We start from the raw sequence: 17300 nt of genomic DNA, 5'->3' as shown, positions 1-17300 counted from the left end.
ATAGTACTGAGGTAAAAGAAAAGGGAGCCAAAGACAGAGCCTTGGGGACCCCCACAGTTAGATCCCTAAGAGACATCCATGTTTGGTGGGCATGACCTGGATGAAAGTCTAGCAAAGGCAAGTGAGAAAGATTGATGAAATACATAGGAAAAACAGGAAAAATCAGTTTCATAAAAACCTAGAGAGGCTAGTATATTGAGGGGGAGAAGGTGGTTAGTAGTGCCAAATGTTACAGAGAGGTCAAGAAGGGTGAGAACTGAGAAAAGGCCAGTTTCTAGGCATATTTAGCAATTAAGAGATCTTCATAATTTTGGGAAAAGCAATTTTAGTTGAATGATGAGGGTGAAAGCCAGATTGCCAAGTTTAAATGAAATCAAGAAATGTTGACTTTCTCAGCTTGTTTAGCAGAGAATGAATGAAAAAGTATTTATTAAGCAAAGCACTCTAAGTTCTGGGGATACAAATAAAAAAAAAAAGAACACCTTCAATTCTCAAGATCTATTCTACATTCTAATGGAGAAGACAACATATATAGAAGGTTTCAGCTACAAGTGAGATGGGAAGATTCTGTGGACCTTATGTAAGTACCTTGTCATAATAATTAGTTCATTTAAAGCCCAGGAGGCAATATAATGACCTCTAGGGTCCATGTGTTTCCTACTCTGCAACTTTAAAGAGTTTATTTTAGATGAAAAATTATGAGTTTAGTCATAACCTTTCCAATCCTGTTAGGCTAAATTCCTAACATTTAGGCAAAAGTTGAGCTCTCTGCCTAACTTTACATTTATGCTTGTCTCTAGTTATCCTAGGCCTCTGTGGTTGAGGTAAAAATCAGGTTATTGGAAACCTTTGCATAATGAAACAGAAGAAGCTGACAAGAGGGGAGCTGGCAGTCTCCATCATATCCCTATTCCCAGAGTCTTTTCTTCCTTCATCAACTGGAAGCAAGAGTGGCACCATTCACCTCTCCCAAAGCTGGAAGCCAGAAGCTCCTGAAGTGCTTGAGAACCTGCAGAGGTAGAAAAGAATGATGAGGTCTCTCTTCCTCTTACGAACTCCTTGAATGTAGGGACATTGATATCCACCAATAAGGACAGTCCCATGCCAATGGGCTTTGGGACTTGGGCTACAATAATAACTATTATAGGGGCGGCCAGGTAGCATAGCGAGTAAGAGCACCGCTCCAGTGTTGAGAAGACCTGGAGATCGAATCCCAGGCTCAGACACTTAGCACCCACCCAGAAACACCTGGCCGTGTAACCTTGAGCAAGTTACTTAACCCCAATTGCTTAGGGGCGGCCAGGTGGCTCAGCGAGTAAGAGTACCGGCTCCAGTGTTGGGACGACCTGGAGATCAAATCCCGGGCTCAGACACTCAGCACCACACCCAGAAATAACTGGCCGTGTAACCTTGAGCAACTTACTTAACCCCGATAATAACTATTATAATAACTAGCCTTTCTGTAGCACTTTGAGGTTTGCATATAGCCCTTTACATATATACATGCATACCCTCATTTGGTAGGTATACACTGGTGATGTCAGCTTGAGGCTTCTACTATGGTATGAGGTGCCAATAGAGCTCATGGCCCTCCTCTGTGTCTCTCTTCTCCATCCAAGCTCAATCCTACTTTTTCTTTCTCCTTTTCTTGGCTCAGCTCAGTATAACCCCTTCCTATTTGCTTCTAGCCCTAGGATTCTTTATCTGGTTCAGAGATAGTTCTGCTCTTTTAAACAAATTCTTTTAGGGTATGACCAAGCCTCTCAGTCAATGGCTTTGATTAATTCAAGGAGGAATATAGGTCTGGTTCTTAGTTGTAGTTTGTCATTGTAAACCGGAAGAGGACCAATGACATCATAAGGGTGGTGTTTTAATTAGCCTGAGAATTAGATAGAGAGTAAAAAGTCTTCAGCCTCACTCTCTCCTCCAGAGTCATTGAAGTCCAGTGGCAAGTCAAAGTTCAAAATGACTACTGAGAGCCCAAGATGCAGTGAATGATAGAGGTTTTTCTAAATTAAAATCTTTTCCCAGGTCTCAGTTTGTCTGAGGCTAAGACCATTCAATGACTATGGTCTAGGTAAGAGTAGAGACAAAAGATGGCTCAATTTACCATCACAAAGATATCTTTCTGAGAGGGGAAGACCCTCAGAGTTTTCTGACTGGAAGAGAAAACAATCTGTATTTATTCTCATCAAAACTAAACAATGAGCCACCCAAGGCTTGGATTGGGGCTATTATTGGTCATAGTCATAATGATTTGGGTTTAAAGGTTGGTGAAGTAGCTCCATTTAAAACACAATGGGCTTTTTAAAAGCCTGTCTTTTCTGAGCTATATACCAAGAAATCAAAAATGAAAACTGGGTACAAAAAAAATAAATTGTTGCATCTTTTTGAAAAAAAAAAATAGAAGGAAGGAAAGTTCAATTCACACTCTAATTGACTGATTCAATCAAGAAATCTTTGTCCAATCAAGTGTACACTTGATTTTTGATTGCCAAGTGTAAACTTGATGTAAATGGAAATACATCTTCTTTAATGCTATTTCCACTGATAAAATCATACTCCTTTTTGAGGTTGAACTATTTGACAATGCCAAGGATTTTAGTGGTAAGAAGGACTTTTTCTGGTTCTTCAGTAGCTGTGACCAAAAACATCATGCTAAAAAGCATACAGCCTTATTTTTATTCCATTTGTGACTAGGAAAACTAAAAAACATCTTCCATTTTTCATAACCTGGGCAAGCATGCTGTCATGAAATTGATGTGCAATATTGATGAACTTCTCCACACAACCAAATTTTGACCTAATTTTCCATAAGCCTTCAAGAATGACGATATCAAAGGCTTTGGTCCAATGTACAAACATTGTGGACAAACCTCTGTTCTGCTCCTGGCATTTCTCCTGGAGTTGTTGGGCAGCAAACACCATATGGACTATTCCTCAGCCCTTTCTGACGCCGCACTGTTTCTCAGGTAGATGACCATCTTCCAGGTGAAGAATCAGCAATGACTAAGAGATTGTCTTAGGACAATCTACTTCTTTTTTTTATTTTAGAGATGGACAATGGAGGCATCCTTGAACTCCTGGGGATAACCTGCTCTTGCTATATAACCTGGGAAATTTCAGTCAGCTTTTATATGAGCAATGGACCCCTCCTCACCCCCTTCCCCCCACCTTGCAAATCTCAGCTGGAATAGAATCAGCACCAGGTGCTTTGCCACATGAAAGGAGCTTAATGGCATTCGAAACCTCTTTTTCAGTTGGAGCTTCAGTTAGGGAGGGACTGACTGCAACCTGAGGTAAACAGTCAATGGCTTCAGCATTGATTGATGACAGTCTGTAGAGAGCACCATGGAATTATTCAGCCCTTCTCTCTAGGATCATGTAAACCAGATATCAGACACTGAGTCCTTTCTCGAACTAAACTGCCAAGCATTCAAACTCTACTGCAGAGAGAACAACTCTGCTGGGCTGACCATGTTGTTAGAATGCCAAACATATGCTTGCCAAAAAAAGACTATTTTACAAAGAATTCACACAGGGTAAGTACTCACCTGGTGGTCAGAAAAAGAGATACAGGGGTGGCCAGGTAACACAGCCAGTAAGAGCACCGGCTCCAGTGTCAGGATGACCTGGAGATCGAATCCCGGGCTCAGACACTTAGCACCCACCCAGAGACACCTGGCTGTGTAACCTTGAGCAAGTTACTTAACCCTGATTGCTTAAAAAGAAAAAAAAAAAGAAAAAGAGATACAAGGACATTTTCAAGGTCTCTCTTAAGAACTTTGGAATAGATTGTGTGACATGGGAGACACTGACACAGCACCACTCAGCATGGCATACCCTGCTCAGAGAAGGGGCTGTGCTATATATGAACAAAGCAGAATTAAAGTCCCTCAAAAGAAATTTTGAGATGTGTAAATTTAGAGAATCTGCCCCAAATGTTCACATGGATTGTTTGTGCTTGACCTTGGTAGAGCGCTCAGCTCATATAGGTCTGATCAGTCAGAGTTGGACACACCATACCTCAACTCTAACACAGTGATGTCATCTTGGTCCTCTTGGAGAACAAAGGACAACAACCTGTAGTAGCTATAGCTCCAGAGGAGTGGAGGACCATAGCACCTGCATAAAGATACCAAGGTGCATCTCTACAAGGGTGGAGATAGGAGGTTAGGTAGCAGAAATGGTAGCATCAAGTGATGAGTTGGTTTTTTTGTTTTGTTTTAAGGATGGGAGAGGTAAGGACTTGTTTGTAGGCAGTGGAGAAGGACACCCTATATTGGGTGAAATTGAAGATAAGAGAAAGGGGGAGGGGATGATAGTGGGGGCAATTAGTTTAAGAAGATGGAAGTGGCTGGGATCAAGGTTGTCCATAGGGAAGTTCGCCTAAACAAGTTCTGGGCCACCTCTTCACTTGATACCACAGTTAAGGAGGAAATTGTGGAGGAATGAGGACATCTTCTGAGGAGGAGAGAAGATAAAGTTCTCATTGAATGGCTTCAATTTTTTTCAGTTCAGTATGATTTAAGATCCTCAGCATAGAGGATGGGGGAAGGGGTCTCTGAAGGAAGCTTGTGGAAAGAGAAGACTAGGAACAAAGACATGATAGGATTAGAAAGATTGCTTTACTGCAGTTTAGATTAACTAATATAAATTTCCAGTGGACCCACTAGAGCCTTGGTTTTGTATTTTGCTGTACTAATTGGAGGAAAACACCAATTCCTTGAGGAACTAAAAAGAATGTTTTGGAGAGGGGTCTGTAAAAAACAGGCACTTAGGCTTTCAATTGGGTGGTAAAAATGGATTGAATGAACCACAAAGGAGAAGAGATTCCTGAGTGATAGTGGTCTGTAAATAGCAATGGGGAAAAGGAGTATTCTTACTCCCCCACCTCAAATAGAGTGTATGTGTGTGGAGGGGAGTTGGGAGCTGGTGAATTCACCTGGTGGCTAGAAGGGACTTCTATTACCAGAGCAGTAAAGGGAACACTGCTTTAACCCAACAAAAAGTGACTCAATTAATTTACACTGAATTTTTCAGAAATTTTCATTTCCATAAAATGTGGATATTGACCCCATTTAATGGAGTTTTCTCTGAGTTTGGAGGACTTGCAAAGGTTCATACATCTAGCAAATGTCAGAGCCAGGATGTGGCACTGACACGGGAAAAGATTCAACTTCAATTTAACTGGTCATAAAATCAGGCAAGGAAGTTGTATTTGGAAGGGACTTCAGAAAAACAAGATGGGGCAACTTATAGGAGAATATTCCATTACAGTTTTTTTTTTTCTGAACATTTTTGATATGTCTCCTCCTCTACTCACGCAAGTACCTGGTGCAGGATCTCATCATTTCATGCCTGGTCTAGACTTTCAAAATAGACTTTTTTTTGGGGGGGGGGGTGTTTATCTCCTTAAGTTTGTCTCTATTGCAATCCATTCTCTATTTAGCAGCCAAAATAATCTTTCTAAAGCTCAGATATGACCATCTTTCTCCCTCCTTCCCACCTTTATAAACCTCAAAGCCTCCCTATTACTTCCAGAATCCTCTGGCTTTTAAAACCTTTCATAACCTAGCCTGTCTACCTTGCCAGTGTTCTTCTATTTTATTTCTCTCCATGGACTCAGTGATCTAGTGACACTAACCTTCTTGATGCCACAAGTCAAGGCAGTTTATCTCACCTCCATGCCTTTTTCCGATGGCTTCCCCTGTGCTTGGAACGTTCTCTTTCTTCACCTCCAGCTTTTTGGCTTCCTTCAGGACTTAGCTTACATTCCACTTTCTGCTAGAGGCCTTTCCCAGTCCCTTCTCCCAGTTTGAATGCTTTCTTTTCCCAGTTACTTTTCATCTCCTCCGTAGATATCTAGCATGTATGTAGTTGTTTGCAAGTCGTTCCCTGAGAGAATGGAACATGTTTTTGTCTTTCTTGGTTCCCCCAGCATTTAGCACAATGCCTTGCACATACTAAGCAACTGATAAATGCTCCCTGATTGATTGATTAACATTTACAAAACACTGTGCTTATAACTACCTGTCATCACCTTCCAGTGGGACTGGTTTGATGTGGAAGGTCCAAGCCAAAGGAATGCAAAGAATCAAAAGGTTTGTTAACTACCACTCCTATATCCCATTCTCCTACTAGACATAGACTAGCTAGCCTATGAATTCTCTGGAATTCCCTGGCTGTGTTGGAAAAAAAAGAAGAGGAACAAAGCAGAGACAGATTGTATGGGGATGGTGACAATGGATGATAGAGCAAAGGTAGAACTACTCAATCCATATTTTGCTTGTGTGTTGTTGTTTTGCCAAGGAGAAGTAGTGGATAGGGAAATAAAACGTAAGATATACAAGGACATAGTGAGATAGCATCATGGATGCCATGGGTTTGGTTCAAGTCACTAGACCTAGATGAACCACATCTCACTGTACTGAAGGAACTGATAGTATGATTTCTGAGCTACTGTTAATGATCTTTGGAAAACAACAGAGAATGAGACAAGTGCTATAAGACTGGAGGAGGGAAAATGTTCAAACTGCAAATTATAGGCTGGTGAGCTTTACTTTAATTCCTGACAGAATGCTAGAATGTATTGTTAAAGAGATGGTTTGTGAATTTAGAAGGGTAAGTGGTTTGTCAAGAACAGGTATTACCAGACAAACTTCATTTCCTTTTTTTTGACAGGATACTAAACTGGTAGATCAGGGAATGCTTTAGTCATAATTTGCCTAGATTTCAGGGAAATGTTTGACAAGATTCTTATGCAATATTTGTGGAAGATGGTGAGATATAGTCTAGATAATGGTATCATTAGGAGAATTCAGAATAAGTTGAGCGGCTAACTATAAAGAATAGGTATTAATGGATTGATAACTACTGGGAGAGAGCTCTGTAATGGTGAACTCCAGGAATCTGTTCTTGGCCCTATACTGTTTAATAGTTTTATCATGCAGAAAAGAAAGCTGGTATAATCCTTAAATTTATAGACATCACAAAACTGGACAGTTTTGTTACCAGGTCAGGTGGGAATGTTAAGCTCCACAAAGTTATCAGTAGCTTAGATGAAATTTAATAGATAAATGTAAAATCCCATACTTGGGTTCAAAGAATCAATTGCTCAAGTACAAGGTAGAGAGTTGTGACTAGCTAATGGTTTATGTCAAAAAAGATCAGGGAGTTTTAGTGCACTGTGAGCTCAATGAGACAAAACATGTCAGCCAAAAAAAGCTAAACCTCCATTAAGAAGTAGTGGGAAGTGATAATCCCACCATGCTCTGATAATATCTGGGATATTTTATCTAGTTTTGGGTTCTACCTTTTAAGAAGGCCATTTTCAACTTGAAGCACATTCAGCGGATGGTGGCCTGAGGAGCCTGGAGATTATGCTAAGCATAAGAAGACTGGTTGAAGCAGCAGCAAGTGTTTAGCCTAGAGGAAAGCCTGCTTTCTTGACCCAAGTATTTAAAGCCAGCCATCCCAAAGAAGATTGATAGACTCTCTGGGTGCCGCTTGAGGGCAGGCGGGTTTGTGTATTTCTTCCCTGTGCTGGCACTGAGATGGCAGAACCAGGAGTGATGGGTGGAAGTCCCGAGAGCCAGGTGTCACCTAAAGTACGACGTGCTCCACCCTTCAGCCCTTCCACCGAGGAGTGAGTTGGGTGCCCCACAAGGGAGTGGGTTCCACCCCCTAGAAGTCTTTGGGTTAAGGCTAGATGACCTTTTGGGGGTGCTTTTTGGGGGGGGAGGGTAACCAATCTGTTGACCAATCAAGACCCTCCCAGCTCAGAGCCTGTGATTCTGCGAAGTGTCAAATTGGCCCCCTCTGGCGCAGACCTCGTTCCTTCCCTGGGTGGGAGGGGGACTGGAGGGCTGTATTTTTAGCCCTTCCCTCCCGAAGTCCCCACATCCTCCCAGAACCAGCCGGGGTCCCCGGGCTCTAGCCTCAGAGCACGGGCCGAAGGAGGGCGGACCCCTCTGGGGCGAGGGTCGCTCGGAAGGGTCCCCGGGCTGCTGGGCTGGAAAGGCTGGAGGCGGTCCCGCCCCCACAGAGAGACTCCCCGCCCAGCCAGGTGACCCAGCCACCTCTCGGCCCGAGCCCCGGGACTTCCTGGGCCGCGCCGGCGCCTTCGCCCCTGCCCCCTCCCTCGCGGCCGGCCCTCCTCTGTTAGCTCCGCTCCGTCGTCGCCCCCGCGTGTCGAGGGGCGGGGGGAGCCCCGGGTGCCGGGCCGGTGCAGTGCGCATGCTCGGAGCGCGGCGCCCCCGACTCCTCGCTCGGCTGGGCTCGGGCATTTCCGCCTCTTTGTTTTAAACTCCGGACGGATTTTTTTTCCTCCTTTTCGGGGGGACCCGGAGGGAGCGGCGCCCCCTCCCCCTCTCCCCCTCCCCGCGCGGCCCCCGCGCGCGGTCCCGCGGATCGGCGACTCGCAGGTCAGTCAGTGCGCCGGCCCCTCGGGCCCTCCAACCGCGGCCCCCTCGGGCCCCTGCCGCCCCCGGCCCGGCTCCCTCCTCGGGGCCACGCTCCCTCAGACCCCGAGCCCGGCCGCCCGCCCCTGCCGGGCCTCCTCCGCCTCGGCGGCCGGGGGCTCGGTGCCACGGGGCCCGGGTGGGGAGGGCCCCCTGCGCCCGGCCCCCCCAGCCCCGGCGGGCCCCGCGCCCGGGCCCGGCCCTCGTCCCTTTAAATCCTCTGTCGACGGGCCTCGCCGGCCTGGCCGGGCCTGCTCGGCCTCCGCCTCCCCCGCCGCCCTGGCCCTCGTGAGGCCCCCGGGGCTGCCCTCGCCATCGAGGCCCTGGGGGCCGGAGGGGCCGGCCCGGCCCTGACCGCGCAGCTCAACTTTGTTGGGGCTGCAGCTGCAGCTTCTCAAGGACGCCCCGGGGTGGGAGTGGGAGTGTGTGTGTGTCTGCGGGGGACACCCCCGCGACTCGGCCGACGTTTTGTCTTTTCCACGGCACTGAAATCTGCAGAGGAGTAGCAGCCCCCGGACCTGGGGCGGGGGAGGGGGTGCTGGCCGGGGAGGGCGGAATGGGTGGAGAAGAGACCCTGTGGTGGGGGGTGGGTAAGGACCCAGCAGGTTAGGAGCCACATCTGCCCACTTGCCAAAGATAAGAGGACGGTGCCCAGACAGAGGGGTGGGGTGGTGTAGACTCAATTTTAAGGGTTACAGTTTTGGAGTGAAAATTAGCTGATGGGGGAAAGATGGAGCTCTCCAGGGTATGTGGGTGGATGGGGGCAGCTTTCTTTCTCCTGGCTCCCCCCAACTCGATTGGGAAAATATTTAAGGATCATGGGTGGGGGCCGAGGTGCTTGTTTTTTTCCTTGGACCCCTCTCCCCCCCAAAAAAAATCCCTTAGAATTTAACAGAACGTTTACCTCTTTGTTTAGGATGCTTAGAGAGCAGGTAGTGAAATCCTGGGGAGGGGGGGAATGACTTTTCTGAAATTTTGATCCTTCATTTGTGGAGGAATTAAGACCACAAAGGCTGACGATGGCTGTCTCTTGGCTTCACGATTTGGCTTGGAGCTTTAGAAAGACTCTGAAAGTGTCAGGTGTTGGAAGAGTAGGTTAAATAGGTGACAAAACTGACTGACGGGGAGGAAACCTAACTGATAGAAAAGTTGGGGCCATATAGAATGCCAGCAAGATCTGTCTGCCAAAAAGCTACACATTTTCTTGTGGAAAAATAATTATTTCAGATTCTTCAGTTATCTTTTCACAGGAACAGAACTCTCATCTGAACTGCGTGCCCTGGGGTATTTAAATAGTTTAGGAAAATTGATTCTTGTAGCTTGACTTCATAAGATCCAGAACCTTTTGTACATGTTTATATTTTTTTACTTATTTTTACAGCATCCTTTTAAATTTTATTTTTGTATCATGTTTGTTTAATTGGAATCTGGTAAAACGGCCCCAGAGTTGGGGAATTAGGTCTTCTAATTTGATTTTTGACAGTGATTATACCTTTTAATGAAATTAACCATCCAGCCTCAGTTTTTTTTCCCCCTTCTGATTTAAGTATTAGGGGATTAGGGTTAAGAGTATACTTTAAAAGTTTTCATCTAGTACAGAAATGACAATAATGGGTCATAGCACCTATTAAATTTGGGTATGGAATTCCTTTTGTTCTTTCACTGTAATATTGGAAGGTTTGACACACACTGCTTTTGAAGGTAAAGCCTTTTCCCTCAGTTTGAAGTTAGCATAGGACCCTAGATATGATTTTAGATGTGGAAGGGAACCTAGAGATGCTAGCTTAACCCCCTCACTTTATAGATGAGGCATCTGAGACCCAGGGAATGGAGTGGCTTGCTGCTAAAAGTCGTAGTACGGTATCCAACTCCAGTGGTCTTGACCAGTTCTTTATTTGAGGTGCCACACTGCCTGTAATGATGTATAGCTTTGTTTTGTAATATTTTAGCCTGTTGGTTTAGAAAAGGTACAGTAAAATGTAAATTGATCAGGTAATTAATTAGTATCCTGTCAGTTTGTTAGGTACTCTTTACATGATGTTTGTTGTACCTTCAAGTTTTGAAACTAGTTGTCACTTTTTTCCTGTTCCCTGTGATATAAAGGGAAAAGGATTAGAACTATATAATTATTTTCATCATGATGATTTTGTTTTGATCATGTTAAACTAAAATCTAATTCCAATTCAGCTAAAGTTCTCTTCTGATTTAATTTGATCAGGTTGCAAACTCTGGCAGGTCCTGTTAGTATCCCACAGGCACCTCAAACATAACATGTTGAAAACCAAACTCATTATTTTTCTTCTTAAAACTGTTTCTCTTTCTGACTTCATTGTTTCTGTTTGAGGCACTTCCTTTCACCTATATTTTCCCACCTTGCTGATCTTGGTCTTGTCTTTGACTTTTCCTCACTTTTCTTAATTCACTCATTTCTCAAGTCCTGTGCTTTCTGCCTTTGAAACATCTGGTTTCCATTCTTTTTTCTGGTTATATATAGTCTGCATACACTGTTGCAGTAGCCTTCTTGCTAGTCTTCTGCCTCTACTTTTCCTGGCTTGACCCTCCTCTCCACCCCAAAATCATGCTTCACCCACTCCTCTGCTCAGAAATCTTCAGTCATTTAGCATTTCCCCCCTTCTCCCCAGTACAGTTTAGGCTCCTCTCTGTGTCTGTTAAAGCCGGCTAAACTCTAGTGCCACCCTAACTTAACAACTTTATTTCATATTGTACTTATCTACCAACTATTAATTTCAAGCCAAATTAGACTACTCTGCTTCCACATCAACTCTGTACTCCTATGGACCTTTGCCTGGGCTCAGTGTTTCCTATTTCTGGAATGTTGTCCCTTTTCACCTCTAGACTTCCTGCCAGTCAATTAAAGCCCAAGTCAAATACTTTCTCTTCTAGGAAGCCTTCCCTCATTTGTATTTATATTTCTAACACCTAGCATAGTTCTTGGAATGTAGTGGGTGCTTAATAAATGCTTGTTGATTAATTATCAATGTGAAGACCTGTACAAGTGAAATCATGGCTTAAACTATTATTGTCTATGGCCCAAAGACTAGTAAAGTTTGGAAAGATTGCTAAACAGACGGTTGAACACCACTACTTATGAAGACAAGTTTACTAAAGTGTGGTGGGGTTTGGGGGTGGCTGACATCTGTTGGTAAAAGATTGTTTTAAGTCTTGAACTAATATTAATGATCTTTACAAAAATGTTTGTACCTAAAATATACGAGAGCAACTTGTTGCCTAACACTTGAGAACTCTAGTTCTTGCTAAGTAAATATTCCCTAAAAGACCTTTGAAGAATTGGGATTAGACATGTGATCATTTGGTATAGGGAACTCCTAGGCTTTTTACCAGTGCAGGTTGATACTTTCTCTGCATTTTATAATCTTAAGAGAGTTGCCTAAAACACCAAGAGATGTAGTGACTTGATCAGGATTGTACAGCCATTATCTGTTAGAGGTGGGATTTGAGTCCAAGGTTGCCTGGCTTTTGGGTTGGCATGCTATGGGGGTGCAACCACACTGCCTATTAGAGCTTATACGAAATTTAAATGAGTATTCTTTAGGCTTTTAAGAAGTGTATGTGTTATACATAGAAAAAAACAAGCTTTTGCTTAAGTGATTTTTGTGACTTTGTGACACAGTGGTGCCCTCCCTATTGAGTTGCCCCTCATGCATGAGGGATCATAGTACCTGATTAATCTGATCGTACACTTTATAGGGTCTTTCCAGTTTTGATTTGAGGGAGAACTTGCTATAGATTTTTTGCTTTGCTCTTCTCTTGCTAGAACTCTTTTCTCTCTGACAACTGCAGCCATACTTTTGTAATTATCTGGGACACTTGATTTTGGGGGTGGGAGTGGAGAGGGGGGACGTTTGTATATTGGACACCATGTATTTCCCTGTGGTTATCATATCTACAGGCTTTTGTATGGTGTTCAAAAGGCCATCTTAACATAACTTTGTGTAAAGTCTTAATGGCCTTGGGAGGCAATTCCCTTGTGTTTCAGGATCTTGATAAGGGACTCCTAATGCTCTTCAAAGGGACAAGCATTTCCTTTTGGTCTCATTTTCCTTAAAGAACTGACCAAAAACCCTACCTCGTTTTAGGTACTTGAGTTGGGATTTTCTGAACTGGTTGAGTGTCAACCTTAACTTATGGGACCTTTGTTGTTCCCCAAATAATATTTCAAGAATTGAAATTTACTCAGTCATTTTCTTTAATTTGGGTTCTCTTGTAAAATTTGTGTTTCTTAAATATGAATAGTGTTCTAACTGGATGTGTATATTTTATTTGGATCCCTATATTCTTTATTGTTATCTAATTAACTGAACATTAGAACTGAGTATAAGGTTAAAATTTAAACATTATTTTAGCACTAAAATATATGGGGCCTATAGGTTAATCTTTTATATTTTAAAACCCAGCTCCTTAAAAGACAAACACCCTTTGTGATAAACATTTTTGTTTCTTGAGGCTGAGTAATAAGAAAGACAAAGGAATTACTAAACACATAAAAGCAAATAGTTGATCTGTAAATGGTATTTTGGTAAATTTTGGCTAAGATGGAGATTAAACTAAGATGTCATAATTCTTTGGATGTACATTCTTCAGGTTGACCCCTTATTTAGGCAATGGTGCATTTAAAGATAATCTATGGTATTTTAATGAATTCTGCCAGTTTAAGAACACTGTTTTAGGAAGGATACTCTGATTGGAATTTTTATTTGTAAACACACTGAAACCTGTTTTGTAAAAACACAAAAAAAGGTTATTGAAAACTGGCTGTAGTGCCTCTCAAGAACCCTTAGATTTGATTGTTTTGTCATAGGCATTTAAAGGTATAGAATTAAAAGACAGTTATTTCAGAGAAGTGAAATATTTGTGTGTTTGTGTTTATGTATGTGAGATATATGCACACATACACATGCACACAGACATGCATGCACACACTACCCACACGGTTAACTCTTGATTTTTCTTTTTGGGGGGATGTGGAAAGCAAGAGGAACCTTTAACCATTTCACAACTTTTTCCTTGCTGACACAGGAAGACCAGTGAAACTCCCTAGTCAGTCTTGATACTGAAGCAGAACTGGTAAAGGATTTACTGTGGTAGAAGCAAGTTAAATATCCTCAACCACAATTATGTTTCTGCTCCTTAGATATTCTACCTATTTGTTTATTCACGTTCACTGAATTTAGATTACTACTTAATAAATAGCTCCTCCTACCACAGATATTCAGCAGTTACATATGTATTAGCTTCATGTTTATGCTGCATACGTACTTATTGCTTCCCATTAGAATGTAAGCTTACAGTGAATAGGTTTTATTTCATCCTTTGTACTTGTATTTCTGGGTAGGTGATGCATTGGATAGAGCACCAGGCTGGAGTCAGGAAGACCTTAGTTCAAATCTAGCCTCAGACTCTTACTAGCTTTGTGCTTGGACAAGTCACAACCCTTTCTGCCTTAGTTCCTCATCTGTAAAATGAGCCGGAGAATTAAATGACAAACCACTCCAGGATCTTTGCCAAAAAAAAACCCAAATGGGTTCATGGAGAATGGGACATGACTGAAACAAGTGACAGTGCCAGCACAATACTTTGAACAGAGACCTTAATAAACACTAATTTATTGACCTTGGGCTAATAATTTTTCCCCCATCTGTAAAATGTGGAAAAATCATAGTTGTCCTGTCTGTCTTGTGGTATCCTTATGAAGATCCATTGAAAGAACTTAAGTGAAGCACTTTGCTTTATATGTACATACAGTAAGCTAATCATGTCAGTCAAAAAGTATTTATTCAGTGCCTGCTGTGTACCAAGTGCTGTGCTAAGTACTGGAGATTCAAAGAAAGTAAAAACCAGTTTTGCTGTCAGGGAGTTAGTTCACAGTCTAATGGGGAGAGAGAGAACAGCATGCAAACAACTATATATAAACAAATTCTCTGTAGGATAGTTTGGAGATCATTTCAGAGGGAAGATGCATTAAGGAGCACTGGGAAAGGTTTCTTGTGGAAGGTGGAATTTTAAGCTGAAACTTGAGGAAGTTCAGAAAGCAGAGGTTAGGGTGAAAATTTCAGTTGTGTGTGACAACCAGTGAAAATGTGCTGAGTCAGGAAATAAGGTGTCTTCTTTGGGGAACATCAGGGTGGACAGAGACAGTAGATGAGAATAAGGGTACTGGTCAGATTATGAAGGGATTTAAAAGCCGAACAGGATTTCCTGTTTTATCCTATAAGTAAAAGTGAGCCACCAGAGTTTGAGTAGGGACGTAATATGGTTACTTCTGTGGAAGACTGACTAGACTGGGGAGAGACTCAACGAAGGGAGGCTGACCAGCAGTCTCTTGCAGTAGTCCAGGCATGAGGTCATTAGATCCTGTACCAGAGTGGGGGTAGTCTCAGAGGAGAGAAGGGGATGTATAGAGAAATATTGACAAGGTAGAAGCAACAAGAATTGGCAGCTGATTACATGTGGGGGGAGTAAGTGTGAGTGAGAAATTGAGGATGACAGATTATGAGCCTGGGTGACTGGATGGATGATGGTACCCTTGACAATAATAGAGGAGTTAGGAAGGAGAGGGTGTGGGGGAAAGGTAATGCATTGAGTTTAAAATGTCTGTGGGACATCCATTTGGAGATGTCCAGAAGGCAGCCGGAGAGGGGAAACTGAAGGTCAGGAGAGAGATTAGGGCTGGATAAATAGATCTAAGAATCATCTGCATTAAGATGATAATCAAATTGATGGGAACTGATGAGGTCACTAAATGAAATTGTACAGAAGAAGAAGAGAAGAGAGCCCAGGACAGTTTTGGGGAACATCTATATGGATGAAGATGTAGCAAAGGAGCCTGAGAAGGAATGGTTAGAGATCAGTAGGAGAACCAGGAGAGAAGAGTGTCATGTAGAAAGAAGAGAGAATTAAGAGGAGGATCAACAGCAGTATCGGAGATTGCAGAGGGGTCAAGGATGAAAAGAGGTTAGATTTAGCAATTAAAAGTTATTAGTAACTTTGGAGAGAGCAGCTTAGGCCTAATTATGAAGCCTACATTCAGACCGCAGAGAGTTAAGAGGATGAGAGGAAACAAAGTAGAGGAATTCATTGTAAATAGTCTTTTCAAGGAAGGGATGGACTGATCAAGTGAGGGCTTTTTGAAGATGATGAAAACATGGATCTGTTTCGTAGGCAAAGAGAGGTTGAAAATAAGTGAGAGTGTGGATGATAGAGGGGGCATTCTGCTGAGAAGATGGGATGGAATGGATTGTGTAGATCCCATTATGTAGAGGGGTTTGCCTTGGCTTGGAGCACTACCCCTTCATCTGAGACAGGTAAAGGAGGAGGTATTGGGGGAAGGCATCTAAATAATATGAGATGATTTGAGGAGGGAGCTTTAGGAGAATGGCTGAGGATTTTTTCAGTGAGATATGAGTCAGGACTCTCATTTAAGATTATAGAAGGAGGAGAGCTATTGGAAAAGCTACTGTGGTGAACGGGACAAGTAAAAGGATGGCCTTAGCACAGGGAAGGAAGTTGAGATTATAGTGGCCTCAAGTCAACACAAGGTTTCTGTGATTTTTCTTCAGCTTCATTCAGACTAGACTTGATGTGTCAAGATAATAGGATAAAGGGGCAAAGGACTTAAAAAGAATACAATGTAGAATTAAAATGGTTCACTAAAGGATCAGGATGGGAAAGAGAGAGTTTAGCTAGTGAAAGGGTGATGGCCTGGGTGAGTGATGAGCTGAATGATGGAGTTATTGGAGATCATATTGAGAGGGAAAAGTGGACTGAGAAAAGAGTATGGCCAAGTTTTAAAAGGTAAATGTGATGTTAACTAGTGAAGTGGATTTCCCTTTTTAGATTTACAGAACCATGTTAAACCACCATGATCTAAACCATCATCATTTGCTTCATTCAAATTATGATCTATTTGAAAACCTGATTGCAGTTATCCTGTGATGACAAAATTGACCTCTAAATTTTCTTTCAACTTGTATTAGTAATCCTAGCTACTATCTTATGACTTCTTATAGATTTTTGCTATTAATCTAGTCATAAAGAAATAGCTATTCCTATTGTAACAATGAAACTAGCACGGTGGATTAGGGATGGCAATACACTAGTACTTAATAAATTTTAAGAAATAATCTTTTGAGGACGTAGAGCCAAAATGGGAGAGTTGTAAATAGCAGTAAAGCCAAATACTCCCTTCCACAAAACTCTAAACAAATCTAGAAAACACATCAGACTAATTCCTGATGGTAAAACCTAGAAAAAAAAATCACAGTAAGTCATTTGTCAAATGCAGTTTGGTGTAGGAAGACAGAGAGGTCCTTGGACATTGTGGGTAGGTTAGACCAGGAGCGCAAGGATCACTCCAGTGCCCTGGGAAGGCTGTTCACCGGGGAGGAGGACATCTCAGATCCACACTGAGATCCTATACTGGGGCATCATGATGGGGACAGGTACCAAGTGGCAGCTTTGTTGCCTACTATCTAGTTCTGGGTCATAGAAAAAGTGGTTTTTGGTTTTGTTTTTTTGCTATCCCCAGCAGTTAGCATGGTACCAAGCACATAGGAGACACTTTAAATAAATAAATGGATATTGACTGACTGAATCAAGAATAAGTGAGATGAAGAAGTCCTCTCTTGGTATAGTTTTTGTTTGTCAGTTTGAATGGCTATGAACCTTTGTAGGGATTGTGGGGGGTGGGGTGGGTTTAAAACAATCTACTTTTGTTACAGGGGCAGCTAGGTGACAATGGATTGAGTGCTGGACCCAGAGTTAGAAGACCCGAGTTCAAAATCAGCTTTAGACATTTAC

General features: G+C 42.6%; 1 protein-coding gene and 1 long non-coding RNA gene across 6 annotated transcripts in view; one reads left to right on the top strand and one right to left on the bottom strand.

Moving 5' to 3' along the window:
* Nucleotides 1-383: 383 nt before the first annotated feature.
* Nucleotides 384-6257, bottom strand: LOC138150974 (uncharacterized). Its single transcript, XR_011165714.1, has 2 exons — nt 5684-6257; nt 384-1009 (listed from the first exon to the last, which is right to left on the bottom strand). It is a non-coding gene; the product is annotated as an uncharacterized lncRNA (long non-coding RNA).
* A 1372-nt stretch (nt 6258-7629) lies between these two features.
* The window catches only part of PCGF3 (polycomb group ring finger 3), a 132809-nt gene continuing 123138 nt past the window's right edge, over nt 7630-17300 (top strand). For 3 of the 5 annotated variants that reach the window (XM_069072607.1, XM_069072598.1, XM_069072579.1), the window contains exon 1: nt 8272-8426. The gene's annotated coding sequence lies outside the window, so the exon portion shown is untranslated. Of the gene's footprint in view, nt 7649-8254; nt 8427-17300 lie in introns of those variants that run through there. The other 2 variants (XM_069072588.1, XM_069072612.1) reach the window with 2 other exon arrangements.

The sequence above is a fragment of the Petaurus breviceps genome, unplaced genomic scaffold, assembly GCF_028583685.1.
Source record: "Petaurus breviceps papuanus isolate PSGF00001 unplaced genomic scaffold, PetGlider_PUasm1.0 140, whole genome shotgun sequence".
In the NCBI taxonomy this organism is placed as follows: domain Eukaryota; kingdom Metazoa; phylum Chordata; class Mammalia; order Diprotodontia; family Petauridae; genus Petaurus; species Petaurus breviceps.
This window is presented reverse-complemented; position numbering and strand designations above follow the sequence as displayed.